The following is a 25,772-nucleotide window of genomic DNA, read 5'->3' as shown; positions in this document are numbered from 1 at the left end:
CAACTTCATTTTTCCTTCTTAAAGCAAAAAATCATCCAGTTCATTATTTCAAATCAGAAAGAGGTTCCTCAAACCACAAAAATTTTCTAGTTCACACAATGAAAAAAGGAAGATGCTGGTCAGGATAATTCATCACTACAGGTAGTCCTCGACTTACAACAGTTTGTTTAGTAATCATTCAAAGTTACAACGGCATTGAAAGAAGTGACTTATGACTGTTTTTCGTACTTACAACCATTGCATGGCCATATGATCAAAATTCAGTTGCTTGGCAACTGACTCACATTTATGACGGTTGCAGTATCCTTGCTCATGTAATCACTTTTTGTGACCTTCTGACAAGCAAAGTCTGTGGGGAAGCCAGATTCATTTAACAACTGTATAACTAACCTAACAATTATAGTGATTCACTTAACAAGTGTGACAAGAAAGGTCATAAAATGGGGCAAAACTTACTTAACAATTGTCTTGATTAGCAACAGAAATTTTGAGCTCAGTTGTGGTCACAGAGTGAGCATTAGCTGTAGTGCAGGAGCTTCCTTGATGGCAGGCAACACATCTTCCTTGCCCACCATCCTCTTGATCTTTCAGCACTTGCATGAGAAAAAAAGATGCTTCCAATGGCAGTGAGTTTAGGCTTTCCGATTCTGTCTGGCCTGGAGAATGATTAAAACTGTCCATGTCTTTTAGACATGAGTTGGCAGATTTCAGCTCAGCACTGATTCACTTGAATGGGGTATTGGAATCCAGGTTGCAATTTCCAGAAAATTATTCTTCCTCCACACAAAAAAAGCTTGAGGGGAATACTAATATTTTTAGGAGATTAAGGATTTCTTCAGAATTTTACTGGTTTGGGATATTATTGATAGAGAATAAATCTGGAATTTAGCCCAGCTCAAGGTATCTGGGAAGGAAGGAAGGAAGGAAGGAAGGAAGGAAGGGAGGGAGGGAGGGAGGGAGGGAGGGAGGGAGGGAGGGAGGGAGAAGGAAGGAGTTCAGTGAGCTTAAATGGACCTCATTGTTGTTGAGCCTGCCTTATAGTACTTTGTCACTTGCCCAGTATACAAGTAGTTCTTGTTTAGCAACTGGCTTGTTTAGTGACTGTCGTAGTTGATGAAAAAGTAACTTTTTGATCAAGCCTCACATTTATAAGCTGTGCAGGTTTGTAAAGCAAAGGAAAACTAAAATGAAATCATAAGCAGTATCACAGTTTCACTTAGTGACCATTTCATTTAATAACCAAATTGCCAGTCCCTATTGTGGGGGTTAAACAAGGACTATCTGTATGCCTTTATCAGAACAGGTATATATTTTATAAGTGTGGATTTCCTGACATCACATATTTTATTGCTCCAATAACCAAAATAACCAAAAGCAATTGAGGATTAAGATCAAATGATTATAAGATGACGTTGAATGCATGGGAAAAAAAGAAATAATTGTTTTTCTTTGTGGATCAAGCCTTAAATTGAAGGTTTTGAAATTTCAGCAGGGGAATGCATTTTTACAAGGGAAGGAAGATAAATCAATAATAATTGTTCTTGCTGTAGGATTTCTGTGGCTCTGATATTCTACAGTGGAACCCATTTCCTTGCTCTGAATTTACCATTCTAAATGCAAAAAAGTGCTAATTAAACCTCTCTGTGTGTGTGTGTGTTTGTGTGTGTTTATGTGTGTTTGTGAGAGTATGTATGAACAGGCAGAAGGGAAGGGAAGAAAACAGCCTTTGGAATGATGATGCCTCTGGCAAAATGCTGAGAAATTTTTGTTCTATGATCTGGATGGATTCTTTTTCATGGCAGCTGGAATTACAAGTGATTCCATTTGCTTTTTTTTCAGATTTAGTTATTGTGACATTTCTTCTTATCTCCAAAGAATCAGGGAGCGCAGTGCTTTGAAATGCATAATTAAAACATTGAAGCCTGTTTTGTTTTGCATTTTAAATGGCATTTTGAATTGAGAAACCAAATCATTTCCTGCTGAGTGGCCATGAGATAATGCCCAGGGAATAAGGCTTTTTAAAATAAACAAATATTTACTTCACATTTTGGTCTGTGTTCATGTATGTGTGTGGCCCAGTGTAGTTTTAGAGTACAGATGCACTACACTACATTACAGTTGAAAACCAGGAATCTGGAAGCACTTTTTCAAACTAACACATTTTGAGTAAAAGGCAAAGGCTTTTGTGAATTATAGCTCACTTATTTATTTATTTATTTATCAGACTTATATACCGCTTTAAGTGCAAGCACTCTCTAAGCGGTGTACACCAGTAAGCAATGTATATATATATATATATATATATTTACATGGCCCCCAACAATCTGGGTCCGCATTTTACCTACCCCGGAAGGATGGAAGGCTGAGTCAACTTTGAGCCGGTGAGATTTGAACCACTGACCTGCTGAACACAGTCAGCTAAAGTGGCCTGCAGTACTGCACTCTAACTGCTGTGCCACCTCGGCTCATCATCAGATGCATGTAGTGGCTAAACAGATAAAGGATTTAAAGGGGGATGAGATGGTAGCGGAGGATGGGAGGGGAAAGTAGTTTAGTTATGCAAATTCAGACAACTTATGAGATAGATTAACAGTATCAATTAACAGTATCAATTTATTATTGTAACGAGTTGAAATCCCAATGTTTATTTATCACATTTATATAACTGCCCATCTCCCAAATGTGATGCTGAATGGCAATAGAAAGAGATCATAAAAGAAACAAACTTCAAAAAATATTTCATAATAAATATATATTAATATTATTTTTAAAAAGACTAGGAGGGAGCATCTTTGATATTACATATAATGTAGCTATCTTACCAGTTCTCAATTTCCCTAAGATCTCCAAATTTGTTGACACATCCACATTTTGAAGGACATCTGGAAGATTTGCTGGGATGGAGCCTAACTCACCTTGGGAGTGATGATATTCCACAATGTGGGTGCCACAGCAGAAAAGACCCCACCAGCTGTTAAGACTTAAGTGATGGAACCGTTAACATGCTGGACCTGATGTGGGTGGGCATAAAGGTGAAGTGGTGATCTCTCAGATACTCTGGCCCCATGCCATATAGGGCTTTAAAGGTCAAAAACAGCATCTTCAATTGCAACTGGAAACAAAATGGCAACCGATGCAATCCTCAGAACAGAGTGTAATGTGGGCCATCCTAGGAGCACACAGAACTATAATGGTGTGCAAAAATGATCTTGAGAATGAGGGGAAGAGATTCTTATGTAAGGAACAATTAGATAAAATGGTGGGAGAAGGTAGCCCACAGCTGAATAATAGATAGAGAAAGAAACTTAGAAGAGGATCCATCCTATTTATCAGGTGGTAAATAGAGATGGTGGAAGATTTTATACTTTCAAATTTGCAACATTGATGTCAGCCTCCCAAGTAGGCCAGACAGGAAACATGACCAGATGTTTCTACGTTATTGTAAAACTACATTAACAGAGTCTTACAAATTTGAAAGTATTTCTCGCCACCTCTTTTTACCGCCTAATAAATTTGGGTGGATTCTTTCTTTGCCCAGTATCTTGGGATATTAGATATGAATCAACAGGAATTTGGTCATCCTCATATATGCACTTGGAGAAGGGCACTATTTTTCCTGTTTTACAGAACTGAGATGGATAGACTTCATGGAAAGCGTACCACTCACAAAGGTGTAAGCAGGTGCTGAAAAACAAAATAGAGCAAGGCTCTTTCCCACCGGCATCTTCCTGAGGCTATTTTCTATGTACTTGAAAACCCTCCAAGGCAGAGAAGCATTTCAAAAGCAGATGTTAAGTAGGTGGCTCTGGAATCTAATTGTTTAATACAGAAAAAATATAGAGAACAAATGCTGCTTAGGGTGACTTCGTAGTTCTTGATCTCAGTGGAAAAGGAGTTTGCCTTGAACACGATATCTTAGGATATTAGACATGAAGGAACTGCAATTATGTGTCTGTCATCGTTTGACTCTTCCGTGTATGCTGCTCATAACTAAGCAAACCACATTCTTCCTAGCCTCCATAATCCCAGATGTCCCTTCCCTTCTTTGGAGGAAACAAGTCCCAGCTTGATTTGTAGTTGCCTACTAGTTGCTAATCTGCATTGCAAGAAATTAACTCTATAGGCAAACACACAGCACTTATGGAAGCATAATACTTTTATTTTCATTTTAGCCCATTGAAAACACAGAAGCTGACTGGATCATGCTTCTCCCAAACCAGCTTCACCTGAACTCTGCTTGGATTCTCGACCTTTTTCTATCTTCTTCTTCTGTTCCACATTGCCATCTCAGCAGCAGGTAAGAACATGCCTAATGAGAATTTGGAAGCCAACCAGAAAAGGGTTGGTCTTCTCTTAATAATACAGTAATTTCCATTGAATAACACCCCATTTGATGCTCTGCTAGCAGTAAAGATGGGGATAGATGTTTTGTGTAACCTCCTTCCTCTCTTTCCCATGCCTTCCAGCTCTAGACATCTCTCAGTTATCAGGAAATGTGACTGATCAAGAGGACATTATCTTTCAAGGGAGATTTTGAAAACTTCTGCTGGTTATTGTTCCCACCTCAACAGATCAACAATCTGGATTTAATTCATGAAGCCACTGTGAAGACCAAAGCTTCTCTGGTACCAGGTAGGAAAAGAGCTAGCTCATTTTTTTTTTAAATAGGAACCGCTTTTTGGATACTCAGCAACCTTCAGATTCTCAGAGTTCTGAAGTCTTATATTTTATCTGCTTCTCATAAAGCCAGGTAATCCGTTCATGGCAAATAGAAAATGGACGTTTCATAACCAAAATGAATCAACTGCAGAAGTATACATTAATGCAATAAATTCAGCATATGCAACATCATAGATAAACTTGATTGCAATTAGTAATCCTTTTTGATAAGCACAGATTGTTCCATAATCTTTAATTAAATTATCTGTACAATTGATTTGATGAGTGCTCCAATCCATTTAAGGAAAGTGACATGTGTATAGCTTGCTTGGTCTGGAATGGGACATATGCTAGAATGCACATCATGCTGTTTTAGGTATTACTTTATATTTAGACTCCATGTTTGGAGATAAAATATACTTTTATACGAATGTTCAGAGATGTGTCTCCCTCCATTTTCTGACATAGTTATAGCTAGACCTCTTTATAAAGTACTTGAGAACAGAAATAGGGTGTAAAAAGCAAAATGTCTCAAATTTGAGAAAAGACTTGTGAAGCACCATCACTCGCCTTCTTTAAGACTGACAGTTCAGTGGAGATCAATGTGCCAGAGGAGAAGCTGAAAACACTCAATCAAAACTATTGCGAATGGCGAATCAAGGCACAGACCTGGGCTCAGTGTATCCATATTTAAAGGGGGTTGTCTCTAACAAGTTATCTTTTCTTTGTCTACTTTTAATGAAAAGAAGTTTACTTGTCTTCTCACAATGAATTGTAGATGTAATTTCTTAAATTTGTCTAATGTGAAAGAAAAGTTTGTCTTTTTTCTCAGAAAAAAACTCCTTGAGGTTTTGTAAAAAGAGTGCAGTTAAGGAGTTAGAGCAGCTTATTTTCCCTGTGGCTGGAGAGGAAAGTTGCAAATCCTCAGGACCTTGATGTCCATCAGGTATCTTAAAATAGCAGCTTGTCCTATTTTACATATTTTTACATATTTACATATTAGGAGAGGCCATTGATCCCTAAGAAAAAGGCTGGAAATAGGCATGGAAAAAAATACCCTCTGCATTGTAGAATTGGCATAATATTTGCAGAGAGTAAGTGCCTTGCAATCAGTGAGGCTCTTTGTTTAGCTCTGAGTATTTTGGACTCAGGGCTACACTTGATCTTATAAGTGACATGTAAAAGCTTAAACCTGATTTTATTTTTTATTTAATTAAAATTAAATGTAATTAATAGGATTATTCTCTAGTGCTATATTTAGGGCCCTGGTGGCACAGTGGTTAAGCTGCAGTATTGCATGCAAACTCTGCCCATAGCTTGCAGTTTGATCCTGACAAGGCTTCCCTCCTTCCAAGGTTGGTAAAATGAAGACCTAGATTGTTTGGGGTAATATGCAAATAATGCTTCTATATTATAAACCATCCAGAGAATGCTGTAAGACCAGCATGTAAGCCTAAATGCTATTATTAATACTTTCTCCCTTGTGTCACATTTAAACTTAATAACTAACCAGTTTTACAGATTTCTGGAGCATCATTTTGAGGCTTTTGAGGAACACATATATCTCCTGGAACCTCAGGCAGTACACCTTAGAATTTAAAACAGGAAGATGGGAGAGAAAATAGCTAGGCCATCACCATCTTTTCCCCTCCTCTATGAATATTGGCAAGATTCAATTGCTGTGGAAGCAGCATTGTATGAGTATTAGCCAACTACTTTTTAACCAAGCCTATATGAATGATACAAAGTGTGGGGTTCTGTGATTCCAGAAAAATGTGTTAATTTGATAAACCTTAACATAGTTAACTATGGATAAATCTGCCATGCAAACCCAGCCAGAGATTCAGAGCTTGTTGATCAAGAAGATTGTTTAGTCCACAGATATGGAACTCTACACTGAAAATGCAAGGCTAGTAATTCATGTCACATGGGTGTTGCTTGGTGAATGAGCTGGAGGAGAGAGGCTGAGGGTCACAAGTCTCATGGTGACAATTGGAACATAAATCTGTAGCTTTCTTGACTGGAAGAAATATTGGCGTCTCAGAGACTTTGGACTTGGCTCACCACCATAAATACCCCTAACTATATGATACAGCACTAAGAATGCATCCATTTTAAAACATAACCTAAGAATATGTTGATATATTTGTCTGGTGCTGAAAGAATTGGCAGCTGTGCAATGGAAGCACAGCTACTTTTTGAGTATCACAAAGAATCAGGGCTTAAACATATGAAAGCAATGTCCATTTGGGGCTATGTCACTCTCCCTTCTCAAAAGGATCTGTCTGAAGCCAAGTTCATGCCTTGTTTATGTCCCAGAGCCAATTTAAATTTCTCCTGGGAAGAGTCTGGGATTTGAGCTTGCAAAATGTTGGGACTGTCTGTTGCACTGTATGCAACATATAATTACAACTGGAAAGGCCTCAATAGCAGGAAAACATTCCAAACCCATAATTTTTCAAGATCCTTTTTTTCCCAAACCATCTTCAGTTTGTCAACAACCCTGGCAAAACTGTCTCCAGCTTGGACGCAGCTGTCTTGCCAAGGCTGTATTATGTGCTAAGAAGGGGACCAATTACAGGCAAGGGGTGGAGTGGGGTGGGGTGGGGTGGGGAAAATCCTTCAGGCTGGCTAGCTCAGACTGGGTTAATCATTATATGTAGTATTTTAGCCCAGGGTTTCTCAACTTTGACAACTTTAAGATGTGTCGGTTTCAAATCCCATCATGATTGGGAAATTGTGGGAGTTGAAATTCACGCATCTTAAAGTCTGCCCTTAGTTTCCGTACAGCCTTTCCTTTGTTCAAAGCTGGAATCCCCTGGGAAAGGAAAGAATTAGTAACCTATTTTAGCAATCTGTTGCTTCAAAATGTGTTGAAGTGATGACATGGAAGTTTGGTGGTTGAAGACTTGCGCATCACAAGAACACTGGATTGGGGGAAATCTAAGATAAGGCTTAAAAAGAGGTATATATTTTTCAGATTGAGGTGCATCCTCGACTTTTGAATGGTGTGCTACAGATCATATTCCAAGAAAGTACTGGTCGAGATCAGGACAAGAGCTTACTTTTGATTTCATTTCATTTACCCTTTAAATAATGTAAAATTAGAGAGTTTTATACTGTTTTCTGTTTCATCATGTTTTTTATTGCTACCTCAGGGGAAGTGGGGGGAGACATGTCCTGTTACATAAAAGACTTAAATACATCCAATATTCAGCTAGACTTAAATACACCCAATATTCAGGTAACATTGTACAGAGGGGTCCTTGATACTCTTTGAGCTTGGTTGTTTTATTGCAGATGTTTTATTATCCAAACTAGGTAACATCATCAGTACATCTTCTTGTACAGTCAAATGAACTGCTAATAATTTAAGAGGAAAAAAAATAAAGAAGAAAATGTGAAAAATAGTGGAAATACAAGGTCAGATTTTGAAGGCCAATTACTCAACATCTGTATATTTGGCTTCAATTATCAAACTAATTAACTAATAATTAGTAATTATCACTGGTCCCTTCTCCCATTTTTCTCTGCAGTTGTACATGCTAATCACTTTACATTGTCTTAACTGTTGTTTTCAGTGTCTATCTCAGTTGGTAGCTGTTTTTCTCTTATCTGCTAGGTATCTCGTTCAAACGTCTGGCAACCCAGCATATAAAAGTAATTTCTATAATATTTTATACCAGTTTGTAAAGATGGTAGAGGTTAACTCACACAAATAGCTCATAACACAAGACAATGAATATAGTGGCTCCCTCAAATCCCTCAAAATAGTGGCTCCCTCAAATCTGCGTATTGACAGGTAAAGATCAGAAATGGGTAGGCAATGATTTTCCCTGTGACCCTCTATAGAAGTGAAAGTTAGATCTGAAGAAGCAATCTAGAAAAAGTATTGATGTTTTTGAACTTTGTGATGGAGAAGATGCCTGGGAATACCAAGGATAGCCAAGAAAACAAAACCAATTGATCCTCAAATAAATTAAATAGACTTTTCACTTGAAGAAGATCATACATGGACATAATATGCAAAGACCTAGGTCACCATGGAAGGATCTGGTGTTGGAAAAGAGAAAGAAAAGAGAAGATGGGGATGACTAGCAGTGAGGTAGACAGAATCAATTACAGCAACAGTGAGTGCACAAGGCTGAAGATAGATCATCCTGGAGAAAATCTATCTATATGATTGCTAGGAGTCAACAATGATTTGATGGTACATGATCAATCAGTCAAATCTTGATTTGTACAAATCTCATAGCTCTTGTTCTAGATGTTAGCAACACGGGTCAATAGCCTCCATCCAGCAATGTTTGCATATCAGGAAGTCAAAAGGTAGGGGGAACTATGATTATTTGAAAGGTCTACTTCACTTTCTAACATGTTCTTTCTAAAAATGTAGGGGGGGGGGTTGTTCTCCATTAATATGCAACATAGTAGTGGTGATATTTTTTCTAGTTCTGGATGAAAATATATATAAATTTTTATATTTTTTTCCTCTCAGTTGCAAATAAAAGTATACACTTTTATTGAAAAATTGCACTGCACACATTTGTGAAAGGCTAATATAGGAGAATAATTGAATTTCTGTTTGTTTACTAGATTCAGGAAGTGCAAAATTAAGTCAGTTCATATTTTCAGCACATTCTAAACAAAAATCTTTTTTCTCCTAAGATTAGTGCTTCTAAGTCTTTCCTTTGGGCACTGCCACAATTCTTGGTTCTGTCATACAGCTGAGCTGAAATGCTTTTCCTTATTTTGTCACTTCACAGCAGCCTGCAGAGGAAAGGCAGAGAGAATTGCTTTCATTCTGGTTGGCTTTATGGCAATGCCAGGTAATGACATCAAAGCAATGTGTTCTGCTTTCTGGGACCAGAACATCTATCAATTCCTTCCAATATAACCATTGGCTAAGAATTGTAATTTCCCAAAATCTAATGAATGGGGTTCGTAGCAACCTCCAGAATGCAGCATCCAGCATTATGCAGCATCCAGTGAAAATTTCCCAACGTTCTAGAGGTTGCACAATACTGGCCTTCATCCATCATTTCCAATTGGCTTGTTGAAGTAATTCAATGGACAAAAAGAGAAGGGAGAGAGTCTCCAGCTGGAGGATGCAAATATAGGGTGGATGTCCAATGGTCCCACTTGCAATCATATTGCAAAATTACCCACAGAAATGAAGTGTTGGCATAACTGACATTCTTATTGAAGTAATCAGCCTGCAGACTATAGGGGAGGTACCTAATACTCTTTCATTGAAACAAATATTTCAAAGCAGGTCACAGAGTATGCTATGTTACTTGTTTTCATCCTGGCATATTAGTGTTTTATATGGAGGGATTTATACACAGAGAGAGAGGGGGGGGAGGGAGGGAGGGAGGGAGGGGGAGAGGGAGAGGGAGAGACAGAAGAGAAGGGAATTCAGCCAAAAGATTCAAATTGCCCCTCTATTGAAGAGAATGAGCTATCCATTTTTAGTGGTGGGAACAATGGGTAGCTTCATAAACTTTCAGATGTTCTCCTAGACAAAAGGAATAGTTGGGTATAACCTGCAGTTTGCTTCTCAACTAAGTTGCCATCTAGTTTTGAGGATTAACTCTTTCATTGATACTGCTGGGATAAAATTTAACTGTCATTCCAGTCAGCTAATAGACATCTTCTCAAAAAAGACACCATCTTATTTTTACCTCAAAATTATCATGATCAGAATCTCCCCTTGATAGTTCTCTCAACATATTGCATTTAGTTCTTTCAACAAATTGCATTTAGACAAGCTACACCTTGTCTATGATTGTTAGGCATCAACCTGAGGTGGAAAGAGAGAGAGGAAAAAGAGAAAGGGAGGGGGAGAGAGAGAAAAACAGATGCTACTAATTCATTGATAATGGTTGACTGCTTAAAAACATGAGAGCTATGGGCTTGTTGTTTCAAAGATCTGTCAAGCATAACTCATCAACTCTGATGTTATGGGTCATTTGGAAAAGCCCATGAACTAAAAGAATACTTAGAATATGTGAAACTCCTACAAGCCATTAAAACTGCAACTCAGCAGTCCTTCCAAGCCCCACTGTTTTCCCCAGTTGAAATGTTCTTGCTACCTTGAAATACTCTGAATGACATTTTAATTAAGTGTATTCCTTTCATGGGGGGCAAATGAAAAGGATTGTGTATGAGAGTATTGCCCTGCCCAACCAAATGCGAGACAGGCATGTGTGGGTCAATACGATTCCCAGCAGCTATTGCCCTTTTTTATTAACACAAAGTCAGAATAAATGAACCAGGAGGGAATATCAAAGTTGCAGAACTGTAAAGGTGACCATTTTTCTGGAGAAGAAATTGAACAACCTGGGAAGTTACTTTTAAAAATCATGTGACCTGGGATATTATACTTCAGTGTGAAACACACATGGGAATTCCTTTGCTGCTGATCTTGTAACCCATGACAACCTATGAGACTCCCATCTGCTATTCCTCATCACTAATCACTGTTAATTGAGTAATCTGGACCAGGACAATAGGCAGAGAGATTTCCCTCCCTCACCCACAACCCACTGAAAGTCCCTTCCTTTCTCTTTGTTAAGAGTAAAGCAACCACAAAGAAACACCATGGAGGGATGAGGATTAATGTACTCCTTTATTCATTAGATTTATACCCTGCCTTTCTTCCATGAGATCACTCCTACCAATTTATTCTCTCCACAATTGTTAAGTAGGATGGAGTGAACGGCCAAAATCTCTTGGTGAACTTTCATGGCTGACAGTGAACTTGATGTTGAATCTTCCCAGTCCTTGTCTAATAATGGTGATCTTGGGATGCAGGCAGTTTGTCTCCATAAACAAGCCTTGGTGATGCAGTGGTTAGAATGCAGTATTGCAGGCTAATTCTGCTGACTGCCAGTAGCTCGACTCTCACCGGTTGAAGGTTGACTCAGCCTTCCATCCTTCCGAGGTTGATAAAATGAGGACCCAGATTGTTAGGGGCAATACGCTGACTCTGTAAACTGCTCAGAGAGTGCTGTAAAGCACTATGAAGTGATATATAAGTTTAAGTGCTATTGCTATTGCTACAGTATATGTGGAATTGTCAGCCTACCACTTGGCAACCCAGGCTGAAAAGAGTGAGGAGTTTTAGCTAAGAGACAAAGTACTCTCTAGATGTTTTAAACTACAACTCCTGCTGATCCCATTCAGCCTGGCCAGTGATGCAATGATGGGAATCACTTGGGTGTGACCTATGGGGTCTCTTCCTTGCAATATTTCCAGTTCACCAGTTTCTGAGAACGTATTGAAAACAATGGGGAGAGAAATGAAGGAAAACTGAATGGCAGATCTTTGCATGTAGGTGGGCTGAGAGCAGCTCTTTATGTTTTCTGGCAAGTGAAACCAACCAAACTCGTACTCCAAGAAGCTCTGCAGGAAGGAGGGGTTTGTAGCTTGGGGCATCCGCCTTCATGTCCCCATGAAGATATTAAAATGCCTCTGAAATAATGGCATTCGGGTTTTCTGGCAGCAGTGTTCCTTGGATTTGAAATGTGCAGTTGAAACATTTCCGGCCCATTGTAATGACATGATGCAACTGTCCAGGAGTGTTTACCTTCCAATGTTGTGAATCTCTGAGTGCCTAAGCAAATTCTTCCCCTAGGCAAGAACCCAGTTTCAAGGAATGAAATAAGTCTACTATGCATAATGTGATCTGTGCCACCTTCTCTTTTACTGTGGCAGATTGAGTGGGCAATACATGCCTAATACTGATACTTTTCCAAACAATTTCTCCTTATGTAATCACTTGTTTTTACACACTTTTCACATGTTTCTGCACTTTGTACACTTTTTGAAATTAAGAAACTATTTTTGAAGAGGATGCAACCTCAGGATGAGCCCAATTGAATTACAAAATAAAGCCAGTGTGGTTTTGTAGATCATATGTTGAATGTGATCCAGAGGTGCAAGTCTACCTTCAACTCTATCCTCATCCTACAGGGTTATGGTAGTGAATAGAAAATGGAAATGTGATGGTCATGGAAGAAAACCAGTATATATAGCATAAAACACTTTTGCTCTGAAAGTGCAAATGGCTAACTTCATGTCCAACACAAGCCTAATTAAATTTTCCCCATCCTAATTCAAATAAGAATTTTTGAATATACTGTATATAAGATTCATATGACCAAAATAGATTTCAATTAAAGTTTAAGAAGCTGTGGTGATAATGTAGATTTTCAACATTGTGATGGCACTCAATAATTGTCTGCAGGGCTATTGTAGAAACAGATTTCTTTCATCCACAGGAGTCAGCCTATATCACATCCTATCAAATAACCCTATTACCTTTTAATCATCGACAAGATCCTTTCTGCCTCCATGGTTTGTTAGCGATAGATAAGATCCTTTCCAACACCATGACTGAGTTCTTAAACACTATTATTTCTTTCTTTAAATAAGCTTTATCAGATAGAGGCTACCCAGTATGGTACAGTGGTATTCCTCCTGGTTTGGGGGTTTTGTAAAATACTGCAAGTACAGCAGACTGGACTAGTGAATTTGGTGCTATGCAGTAATGTTGACACTGAGCACGCTCATTTATGTCTTCATTCATTCATGGAATTTATATCCTCCACAGAACCCAGGTCTAAGGGCAACACAGTACCCTTAGAAACAAATCAGATGAGAATTGATTATGTGCCTTCAAGATGTTGATTCTTAGTGAGCACCTAAATAGGTTTTCTCCAGGAGGGTCTGTCCTCAACCTGATCTTTCATCACTGCAGTAACAGAGTCCACCTTGATGCTGGTTATCCTTTTCTTCTCTTTCCTGCCATCTTTCCCAGCATTATAGCTTCTCCAGAGAGTTAAGTCTTCCTACATCATCTCTCAATATACGGCCACACTTTGGGAATAATGCAGAAGCTATAAAAATACTCAAATTTAATATTGCAATTCATCTGCAGACCCAAAGGCATATAAGCTCCCATTTATCTACAAATTGTCTCTGTCAGTGACAGTGACAAGAGTGGCCTTTCCAGAAAATACAGCAGCTGTTGTGTTGTGAAGTTGAAAAGAAAAAGAGAGAGAGAATTGGGGGTTGCTGTCCCAACACATGTGAAGGTTTGGTCTTGTGCAAATTCGTGTATGTTTCCACAATGTAGCCAGTTTGTAGTTGTGCAGTATACAAACCATTTGTCTCTTGTATCTATATACAAACTCTGCTCCCAAATTTACAGTGTCTCACCAGAGATCTTATTGATGCCTTGTTTTGGGAGACCCAGCAATACATCAAATTTGGAGTGAGGCAATAGCAAGAGCTATTAATGCCAACAATCTGCGATCAAGGCACTCCTCCCTCTAAATTATATTTTTCCTCTTGCCTATTTAGCAGAAGGCCAACAAATCCAGTCAGGTTTCTGTCTCCAAGCATATTTTGCAATCTCTCTCCTCCATGGAGGAAGCCACTGGCAATGAAAGCAGTGAGTTTTCCAGTCCAGGTTGTTTGTCACTGAACAAGATTTCTCCTGCATAGAAATATGAAGAACTTTACATTTAAATTAAAGTCGGGGAAAAATATTTAATCAGAGGTTATATAGTAGCACTCTAGAGAACGTGGTTTCTGGAACAGCTTGGCACTTTCAGTTGTTACAATTGTTCTCAGAATACCTGGCCAACATAGCCAACATTAAGTGCCTATCCCCTGCCCACTTCCAATCTTGGCTTATTTATATAGCTTTTATTTATTTTATTTGTATTAGTTACTAATTTGTTGGCTGCCCATCTCACCACAAGGCAACTCTGGGTGGCTTACAAGGTTGGACAAAAATCTTAAAATAACAAGGAAGACTATTAATTTGGAAAACCTGACTGCCTGCCAACATTTCCATACACTATCATTACTAGAAAATAAAAGGGCTTTGCATATTCATGGTTTTTTTTCTTAAAGGCATCTCAGATACGAACAAAGTCTCCCTGAACTGGACACACACACACACACACACACCGTGCTAATCTGACCTTACAAGAGGCTTTAACAACCCTACCTTATAGTGCTGGATCAGCTATAAATATCTCTTCATCCTCCAGGATGAATGTCTATGGAAATTCTCAAATCATCCAGGTCATAGTTGTTCCAAACGTGTTTTTTCAAGGGTCAAGTGGACTTTCTTTGTTTTTCCTTGAAGACATTTCACTTCTCATCCAGAACTGATGAAGCTTCTTGGATGAGAAGTGAAATGTCTTCAAGGAAAAACAAGGAAGTCCAATTGCCTCTTGAAAAGGCACCTTTGGGACTCTTGGATGAATGGAAACAAAATCAGAAGAATGAAGCCAGTGCACAATTTACTGAAGATGCACATGATCCAAATGCTTAAATCTCCCTTAGAAAGAGTTTCTACTTCAATAAAAAACATGGTTCTTTAAGAGGACTGGATAGTTGCAGGCTAACAGCTACAGTTTCCCAAAAAGAGTGTGCTTTGGCAAACAAGAAGCTTGTAAATAAATAGAATTCACCACTAATGTTGCTGGAAATATACTATGTTCAAACTATTGAACAGAATATTTGTAAGTAGTGCAGAAAAACAGACAAAAATATATACTTTTTCTTATGAAAGTGATCATGTAACTAACCTATATCTGCCACTCTATCTCAACTTTTCTTCCCTCTGCTCAAGCACTTATTTGTTTGGTAGGTTTATACTCCATCTTTTCTCAAGTAGTTTAAGGCAAGGTACATAACATTCTATCACCTAATTCCTCTCCCCCAGCATACAGAAATTATCCTGTGAAGTTATGAAAGAGCAATAGCTCATAAAACAATCCAACCAGTGTTCAGTTTTTTTATTTGCTTACACACAATAGACAGACTCTTGCCAGACTAAATGATAATTATTCTCACCCTAATGGATATACCCTGAGAGATTCTAGGGAGTGGCTATCCTAACTCTCTTTCTCAGTCTCCTATCCAGCTCCAGGCTATGCTGCCTCTTGTCTTGCCCCCTTCCTCCATGGCAAATTGCCAGTTCACTCTAGTCATTACACCATTTCCCTCTGTGTGGTACTATCTCTCACATCCAGTTACATGGTTGAGGGTAGGGCTGATTCTTCCCAGTCCTAATTGATCACCTTAATCTCTCTGGACATTAATTCCAAATGGTAATTTTCAAATGTATGAGTATTTACAGTTATTCCTAATTACTCATTGGACTTTTGGAACAAGAACTTGCTCTTGGGAACACAGATTGCTGACTGAAGTGAGGAACATCAACATACTGCATTTGAAACTCTCATAAAGCTCTGGATTCATTAAATGATAGTGAAGGGACAATCAGGAAATACTGAGAATATAAAGACTTGTAAAGTTGCTTTTGACATCTCTCAATTTGGCAGCATTGCCAGGATGGGCTCCCTTTCCATTTCACTCTTACCCTATTCAAAGAGCTTGGGACAAACTCCAGGAAGACATTCCATAGGTCTCATGATCCCCACTGGGCAAAATACCACTTGATGAGCTCCAGAAGTGCAGGGAGCCAGGGGAATGAACCTCACCTCATTCAGCTTGCAGAAACTTGCTTCCTCCCTTATTAAGATTCCTGCCAAACAGTTAATGACATGAATCCTGCTTTGCCTCATAACCATGTCCATTTTGATAATTGCTAGATTGCAGATTTCTTTAAAAAGCATATTTCAAGGCTGGTTGTGGAATGAGTGATGGGAAATATTGCTCTTATTAAATTGCTCAATGAACCATCCCAAATAGGCATAGAGTATCTAATGTCAGGAGTATTATGGCTGTGGTTTGTAGACTCTGCACTGAGCAGTGGAGATAATTCCCAAGGAGCCTCCCAACTCCAAAAAATCTCTAATTCCTAATACCCATTCTCTTAATATATTGCAGCAATTTCTGCATCCATCTCATGGTGGGCATCCACAAGACAGGGACAAAATAGAAATTCCAATGAGGGAAGACCAAGAATCTATGATGAATTCCTATTTAGGGGAATCATGCACTTTAATACATTCAAAGAATCTCTGTAAAGGAGGTTTGACCACTGAGTTCCTTGGATTTCAATTTCATTCAGAGATATCTGAGTTTCCATCATTCTCTCTCTGAATCCATAGAGGCCTCCTGAGCCAATAGGATCTGATAAGGGACACGATTTGATCCAATAATTTTATCATTCATTCTCATAACAATTGCACCATTCTAGTTTGCAAAACTTCCCATTGTGAAACCTGACTTTAGATGTGGTTGGATTTGCAATTTCATTTAATAAATAAATCTAATATAACAGGTGTTCTTAGCAAGATATTCTTTATCTTCAACAAAACCAAAGCAATGGTAAATACTTCCATGCTGTTGCCAAGAATATGGGATGGACACCTCCATGTGGTTGCCAGGTCTAACTTGAACTAATTTAAACATTTTAAGGAGATTTTACACCTGGAAAAACAAAATCTTCAATCTCATATCCAACTGCAAACTAGAAGCATGCAGCCCCATTTTGATAGGTTGACTCAAGCCAAAACATTAAATTCATCATCCACCAAACATGGAAATATAGAATATTTTATACTGAGCCTTTTTAGCCATGGTAATGTGTTGTGTTTTAAATTCTAGCAATTGTTTTTAAGTCTCCATTGATATATCTAAATCATGTCAGAGTTTTATGCATATTATGCAAAGAAGTGCTCTTGCTTTTGGTGGCATATTCCCTTATAAGAATGTTAATATCTACTTGCTTACTTATTTGTTTGACTTTTGGAGATAGAGAAGTGTCCATCCTACATAACACAAAAAGACAGTCTGGTTACACAGTCTTTGTCATCCCTATATGGGAACCAAAATCCCTTAACTTGCATGGCCACCATTGCATTTTCATTCTAAATGTGTTTCACTCCAAACATGTTTCCTGATGGAAAATGTTTCCATTGCTTCCCACTGAAGGCATGACTTAAAGGCCTGGCTTCAGTAGAGGGAATTTCCAAATTATATGCACTGGAAGCCAGCTTTAGGTAAAAGCTTGTGCTCTTGACTCCCCTCCCCTCCCCCTGCCATGCCTGAGTCAACATCAGCGAATGGTGTATAACAGCATCCCAAGGCTAAAGAAATGGAGTGGAGAAATGCAAACAACATTACTCAGCTTCCAGCAATGCTGGAAATGTGTTGCTGGATTGGCCCTGGTGCTCACACCTTTCACCTTCCTTCCTGAAGGCTTCATTGGCTCTGCTCCCACCAGGTGCCTCATTCCCCAGGGGGAGAAAGATGTTTTCCATTGCTGCTGCCAGCTACATCTATAACCTGCTACAGCTATCTTCCATTGTTATAACTTTGAGAACAGACAGACAGATGAAAAATAGACAGATAGACATATGCAGACTGACAAACAGGCAAATAGAAAGGAGAACACTTTTAAAATGTATGTATCTATATATCTATTGGAAATGGTTGTGTAGACCCTGGTTGGAAGAAATGCTAGGGAAATCCTAAAATCATGGGCTAAGTTGAACTAAGGTTAGGTAGTCTGTGGTTCAGTGTATCATGGAACCCTCAGCTCTTTATGTAAATTGGGCCATCTTTTAAAGGTTTGGTATGACTTATTGTTTACTGTGATCTGCAAGTCCCAATGGACCATCATCTAATCATCGGCAAGCAGTGCAATATCAGCATCTAATACAGTGGTTCTCAACCTGTGGGTCGGGACCCCATTTGGGTCAAACAACCATTTCACGGGGGTCGCCAAACAACGCAGTCCACCATTTCCCTCCCCTTTTCCTTAGCTGTGCTACTCCCTTTTATTCTATTGGCTTTTGAAAGCCAATAGAATAGACTCTCTTGAATAGAGTCTAATTCTATTGGCTTTCAAAAGCCAATAGGAATTGTCCAGGCTGTCTCTGCCCTGCTGAGCCCGCCAAAAGTCCCATTTTGCAAACGGTGCTGCACCAGTTGAGTAGTCCTCGACTTACAACTGGTTGAGTAGTCCTCGACTTACGACCAGTTGGGGGTCACGGCATTAAAAAGGTTGAGAACCACTGATCTAATAAGATCAATGCAATCTTCAGCTGCTTTAACCCAAGCATTGCATCTAGATCACAATTGCTCTTTTATACTCTGAACTAGTTAGAGACCCTTTGGTCCACCTTGTCCACTTCTGGGTACTCCTCTTTAAAAGGGACATGGAGAAGCTAGAAGGAGATACAGACCACAGCCAATGGGTCTGGAAACTCAGCCCTATGAGAACAGCTCAAGGAGGTGCACATTTTTAGTTTGCAAAAATGGGAAAGAAAAACATGATAGCAGGCTACAAATATTGAGATATTGTCATTTTCTCAGATGCAATTAGGCAAGGACCAACAAGTTGGTTTTTTTAAAAAAATAGATTCAGACTGAATATTAGGAGGAACTGCCTGATGGTAAAGAGCTATTAAGCAATGGAACAGATTGCCAAGAAAAATATTGGACTTCTCTTGAATTGAATTTTAAAATGGTGATTAGATGGCAGTATGGTTGGTAAATTCCTACACTGTGCAAGAGGTTGGAGCAGATGACCTGTAAGGCATCTTCCAACTTAGATTCTAAAATTCTATGTTACAAGAAATAGAAATTATGTTTTTCTAATGTGAGTTTAAGGTTTAATGTGCTGTGTGAAGCACAGTTGAAAAGGGGACATTTATGCCACTAAGCCCCTCATACCTTTCCTCCTAAAGCAGCATAGCAGATTATGATTCTGAAAAGGGCCAGACTGGGAAAGATATTGGAAGGGAAGAATTTGACCAAGGTCATCCAGTGAGTTAATGTGAAGCCTAAGTTGATTTGGCATTGTGACTCTGGTGCATGTATCACCATCTTCTCCATATTAATATATGTATACTCTAAATTGTAAAGCAAACTTCTAAACATAAATTTGAAATGACTAAAAACATGCAAGATCATCATATCTAAAAATATTTTGTGGTTCTTATCTGAGATTTCACATATCATTTCACTCAGAAGGTGTCAGATGAGAAAACAAACCTGGAAAATCTTGTGCAATTTCTGTTTTGTTTTGTTTTGCTTTTTTATGAGATCATGTAAAATCTCAGCAGTGAAATCACCAAATTGTCGCAATACAACACAATCTCATGAGATTTCAGGCAATGTTTAAAAAGTAAGATAACAGATGAAGGATTGTGTCCACTGCATAATGGTGCCTAACACCTGAAAAGTATATGCATTCCAACACATTCATATACTTCTACACAGCAGCCCAGACACATACATATGCACACAACATTTCAAAAATGATTTTACTGGTTTATGAGATTAACTTCTGAGAATCTCTAGGACAATATCCTAGAGAAAAAAAAGAATAAGGAAAAAAATACAGAAATCCAGAATATGTTTTCGGTTTATTATTTCAATTTATGGCCCATTTTCTTCCCTGTAGGGCAGGGATACTCAACCCCTAGGCTGCGGCCTGTTTGGGTGAGCGTGTGCAAGTGCATGAAGCTCCCCTCATGTGAGTGATGGCTGCTTGCACACGTATGCCTGCCACTCACAGGAAACTATCACCACTCCTACCCACCCACCCAGGCCACCAAGCCAGAAAGGTTTGGGGCCACTGCTATAGGATATGATGTTCCATTGGCTATACAGTACTTGTTAAGGATGTTGATCATAAAACCTCTTGGAACAAACCAGTCAACAATGAAGTGATGATACCAAACATATTTGGGATGGTAGTTACACTTTTTTCTTTTCCGCTACCAGATGTGAGTGGGCTGTACAGAGAATCCTGTCATCAAGTTTTGTTAATAAGTAGGTTATCGGGAGACTGGGAGATGTCCTCAATAGGCGGGGAAGATTCTTCAGGCCAAAAAAGGCTTACCTCAAGATGACTCAGACTGGCTGGGTAAATTGCAACCCACTAACTAGGCAGGGTGCCTTTCCATAGAGGAATCACAAAGCTTTGTTCTTTGAAAATCTTTCTAATGGAAACAATTAGGAGGAGCTATCAGATCAAAACAGTTTCCTTCCCTGGGCTGGGTGGATATTATAGCATGTGAGAATCTACTGGTGGCTTCTTATGTTGAGTTTGTGGCAATTCTTAAATCTAGGGATTTGTTGGAGGTTTGGCCAACAATGAAAGACTACTTTCAGGTGGTGGACAAAAAAAAAGCCATTAAGATCTATCCTTAGAAGCCAATAGGAAGCCAATGTCATCATACTATTAGATTAATTTATGCTGGAACTATGGGTGGCATTCTGTGCAAGTTTTGATTATAGTATCTCATCCCATGCATATGGGATTGAAATCTTCATGTGAATGTATAATCATATATTCTGTAGAAGCATTAGTTCTTCATACTCAGAGACTGATCTTCTAGACAGTGTTTCTCAACCTCAGTAACTTTAAGCTGTGTGAACTTCAACTCCCAGAAATCCCCAGCTGAAGTTGCTGAGGTTAACAAACACTATTCTTTATGATTAACAGAGGGGACTGGTTTTTGAAAAGAAGCAAAAAAGAAGATTTACCAACGGAAGAAGAGTTAATTAAAAAAAATCTTAGATTGTGCAGAAATGGATAGATTGACATTGAAAATGAAAGAGAAAAAAGATTCAGCATATTTTAGAATGTGGGATGCCTTTTATCAATGGCTAGAAAAATGGGGGAGAGAGAACAGAATTTAACATGTATTTAGTAAGTTCAATGTTGCAACCCAGACAATATGTAGTTGATAAAATATTAAGCATTTGCGATTATTAAAAAAAAAAAATTTTGTGTGTGTATGCAATTATAAAAAATAAATTGCACTTGCTCCCTTAGTCTGCTTTACTGAGTTCCCTGTAGCTACCAATGGTTGTAAACACTGGATCTTAAAAAAACAAGATGGGGAAAAAAAGACTCATTTGAGCTGTGATGCTGGAGAAGGCTCCTACATATTCTTTGGACAGCAAAGGTGACCAACAAGCAAGTACTGGAACACCTAACACCAAACAAGTCACTGGAAGGGAAAAATCAGAAAACTGCATCTCATTTATTTTGGCCATAACATGCAGGGCTATTCACCAGAGAAAGCAGTTATGCTGGGAAGAGTAAGCAGCAAAAGGAAACCAGACTGCCAAAGAACACCATTGCTGGACACCATCAAAGCTGACACCAACCAGACCACAGAACAATTCAAAGAAGCAGTGCAAAATTGGAAGATGTGGAGAGACCTAATCCATAGAATCACCACAACTAAATGAATAACTTTTTCATCATCATCATCACTCATCAGCAAAGGGCAAACTCAAACTTTGTTTTAGAGGCACAGATTATCCATGGTTGGCAGTTCTACCAGTTTGATGCAAGGTCCATGCCCTCTTTCCTTTTAACAAACCATATTGGATAGATAGCTCTTGAGGAAGAAAGGTACTATTCAAAATGTGTTTAGTTATGAGATCAACCACACAGGTTTGGGAAATAATCAAAGGTGAGATTCGCTACAAGGATTGGGCTACGTGAAGCAAGTGCAATTTATTTTTATAATAGCTTCTTTTCAAAGAAGCAGTTGGACTGGTTGAGATTAAATTCACCAGCAAAACTGCATTTCAGCCACTAAGAATTCTCACTTCTATTGAGAGGATTTAGAAATTTGAACAGATTATGTCAGCATTAAAATATTAAGGGCCCTTGGAAAAGTGTCTCATTGACAGCAAAAGCATAAAAAGCAATTTCAAAGGGATGTTGTCAAGCTGCTTGTTTTTTCCTCCACTTTCTCAGTTATGGGTCTGTCAGAACTATTTCTTTTAGCGCGTTGTCCCTTGAAAAATATTATTGTAGCAGCCTCATGTTATAAGACACTTGTGCATCATATTCTGAAGTTCTGACTACTCTTAGAATATAATGGCATTTCTATGCACTTTAGGAAGAACAATGTCTCAATGGATTGAGTTCCTTAGTCAATAGTGGAAAACAAAGAGAGGTTAGGGTCTAATATAAAATTAGAACAGAGGAGAATTTTGCTAGACCTTTGGGGGAGAAAACTGGACAGGCTTCTCCCTTTGGTCGTCACAGAAATAAAAATGCTAATGTTAGATCAGGTCCCCTGGCATTTCTCATTTTCTGCTAATGTGTACCAAAAATTTGTCTTAACATTATTGATAATGTTGTGCAAACAAGTTGATGCATTTTTAAAAAGAGTTTACATTGTGGGATTTATGTTTTAAATCCTGGGTCAGAGAAATTTATTGGGAAAGGAACAAAGCAGGGAAATTTGCATTTTTTTAAAAAAAAGAGATTTCTCGGAAGACATATACAAAGTCTCTATACGTAAATGCAATCTATCAATCCTCTGTTCCAGATTTCTGGAACTCTTCCAAACAAAATCATTGCAGGTTCTGAAAAGATACAGACCACCCCAGATTGCATTTTCCTAGCTTGTCTTTCCAGTATCGTCTCCTGGCTTCTTTTCAAATTAGTTGTGCTTTGCAACCTGCTCTGCCCTCTCCAAAAGAAATGAGTTGGCCTTCTTTTGTCTTCTCAAGGCACAGAGTTGCTGAACCTTGGAAGAAAGAATGTGCATAAAAACACACCCTTGCCAAAGCCTTGCGACCTGTGGCTCAGTCTGATAATTGGAGAGAGGAGTGCCTTGTGCTTCTCTGTCTTGACTTGATTAGCAAACAAGTAGGACAGGAAGTAATGACATCCAAAATAAAAGGAGGCTGAAGAGGGAGAGCATGAGCCTACACCTGGCTCTGGAAGTGCCTTTGGTGCCACCCAGAGCAGCATTACAAGAAAAAGAGGCAGAGAAGCCAAGTATGCCTTGTGGAAATCCAAGTATTTTCAAGTCCCTTCAGCTCAGTCTCCTTGCTTTTGAATCTAAAAAAAAGAAAATGAAAGACATATAGTTTGATTTATCGCAGAGGTAAATCAATCACAGTTGCAATTGTTTATCCTCTGGAAGACAAATGTTTACAACTGAGGACTATAAAAAATATTATGACATCTGAAGGAATCACCAATGGCTGAAGTAGAATATCAGAGGAATACGTGATGGAGGAAATCATCATCATCATCATTAGCATCACACCACGACCACCACCATTGTCATCATCATCATCTGCATAGAAGCCTCCCAGAGGCTCTAGGAGACAATTCTAGATTAAGGAGCTTTGCCTTCTACTGAGTTTCAGTGCACCCAAGTATAGTAGTGGCCAAAATTGTGGAAACCTTTTGGGAAAAGTTTACATTTGAGATTTGATGGCTAATAACACCATTTTGGGGGGAGTAGTACCATAAAATTATATATCAATGGAAAGATAATTTAATCAAGAATGTAATGCAACAAAGTTTGTTCAATTATCTGTACTGTATTCTATGAAAAGTTATAGCCAAATAACCAGAAAAAGGAACCACAACTTGCTTAGGTTGATATCAGGTAGCTTTCCTTCATCTGATTGTAGCTAATGAACATGAGTGTTTAGAGAGCCAATCAGGTGCCATCTTGTTTTGACAATGAGCCAATCAGGTCACAGTAGGATTCAGTTATTGATGTCATGTATTGAAGCCAGGAGGAGGACATTTGTCAGTGTGTTATGTGATCGCTATCAAGTTGGTTGGGGTTTTTTCTGTTCTTTCATTTAGTGAGCTTGTAAAATGTAATAAAATTAAAGTAATGGTGTAAAGAGTTGACTGGTTGCCCAGAAAGCGATGTAAAATAGTATTATTAAGTGAACAAGGCTACAGTTATAAAGAAATTAGAAGAAGAATTGGTGGAAACTTAACCAAAGGTGGCATTTCTACTGTACGCTTTTCCCAAAAGGTTTCCACAATCTTGGCCACTACTGTATTATCTCCTATTTCTTCTGACTGCCTAGTTTGTTTCAGCACTGTGGATGCACTCCTGTTGTCAATTAAACAATTAAAAGATGACAATTAAACATAATCATCTTATGGGGCTGAGAAAATTGCTTACTCTGTCACCGATCTGCCCTCTGGAACAGCTTCTCCCCAAAATGCATATGATGGCCACTCTCTTAGGGTTCCAGAAGACCCTTAGGATCTGGCTCTGTTCCCAGGTCCAGGGCTAATCTTTTTGAGGAACCCCATTATTTTTGTGTTTTTATTGTATTTATTGATATAGTTGTTTTTAGTCTGGGTTGCCTTGTCTTATGTGGTGTTTCTGTCTTTAATTATATATCTGGATGCTGTAAGCTGACTAGATTCTCCTAATATGGGCGGCCATCATAAATTTAATAAATTATAATTAAATCAGCAAAAAAAATTGTACTTTTGTATGCTGCCAAGCATGGTATTAGCTTATTCTTCTGGTTCCAATTCTATAGATCTATGAAAACTCTTTCCCTTCTCTGAGGTCTGGCATATTGCTATGGAGTCCACATGCCTTAAAATCCACGCACCTTAAAGTTGTTAAGATTGAGAAACACTGCTATAGAGTTATGCCAGTGGCTTCAGGAAACATGCATTTCCCAATACAACTTAAGAGTTACAATCCTAGTAAACTGAAGTTCCTCACATTCCTGGCAGTGGTTGGGTGCAGACTCCTCTACTAAATCAGAGATCCCCCCCCCAAATTCTATTCTTGCTATTGGAACAAGTTGAGGGGGCATGAAGAAGAGGGCTAATGGGTGAGATAAGCAAACTTTTTTCTGACTTGGCTATTAATTTTACTTAAAATCTGACCCAAAGAAAAACTGTTGGACCGTAATAAAACTTGCTTGTACTTCTTTGAGGTGAGCATAGTAAGCTGCTGAAATGCATATTTTCAAGCCAAGAAATACAAATTTCAATAACCCCATTATTTAAAGCATAGCAACATCAAGTCTTGTAGTTCCTTTACTGATTATGTTTTCAAGCTTGTGCCTTGGGAGATAAGAGTCTCTGGCAACAAAGGGAAAATATTCCATTGTAACCTGAATTGTCTCAGTTTTTCACTTCATTCCAAGATTCTGGCCTCTTTATAAAAGTCTTGGAAGGTAGAGATCATCACAGAAAGGGCCTGAGTCCAGCCAGCTGTCACAATTTGTTCCAAATTTGCCTATGTAAATTTACCAGTTTGCAGGAGGAAAGGAATAAATTTTAATAACTAAATCTATACTTTCTTTCTTTCTGGCTTAGCTATCTGACAAAATCTCTTTCCCTGATGCTT

General features: G+C 38.6%; 1 protein-coding gene across 5 annotated transcripts in view; it reads left to right on the top strand.

Annotated features, from left to right (window-relative positions):
* The first annotated feature begins 4,158 nt into the window (after positions 1-4,158).
* The window catches only part of FRMD6 (FERM domain containing 6), a 104,551-nt gene continuing 82,937 nt past the window's right edge, over positions 4,159-25,772 (top strand). For 4 of the 5 annotated variants that reach the window (XM_039320956.1, XM_039320984.1, XM_039320991.1 and 1 more), the window contains exon 1: positions 4,408-4,632. The gene's annotated coding sequence lies outside the window, so the exon portion shown is untranslated. Of the gene's footprint in view, positions 4,298-4,407; positions 4,633-25,772 lie in introns of those variants that run through there. The other variant, XM_039320975.1, reaches the window with a different exon arrangement.

The sequence above is a fragment of the Crotalus tigris genome, unplaced genomic scaffold (assembly GCF_016545835.1).
Source record: "Crotalus tigris isolate CLP2741 ecotype Arizona unplaced genomic scaffold, ASM1654583v1 scf7180000017605.3043972, whole genome shotgun sequence".
Classification (NCBI taxonomy): domain Eukaryota; kingdom Metazoa; phylum Chordata; class Lepidosauria; order Squamata; family Viperidae; genus Crotalus; species Crotalus tigris.
This window is presented reverse-complemented; position numbering and strand designations above follow the sequence as displayed.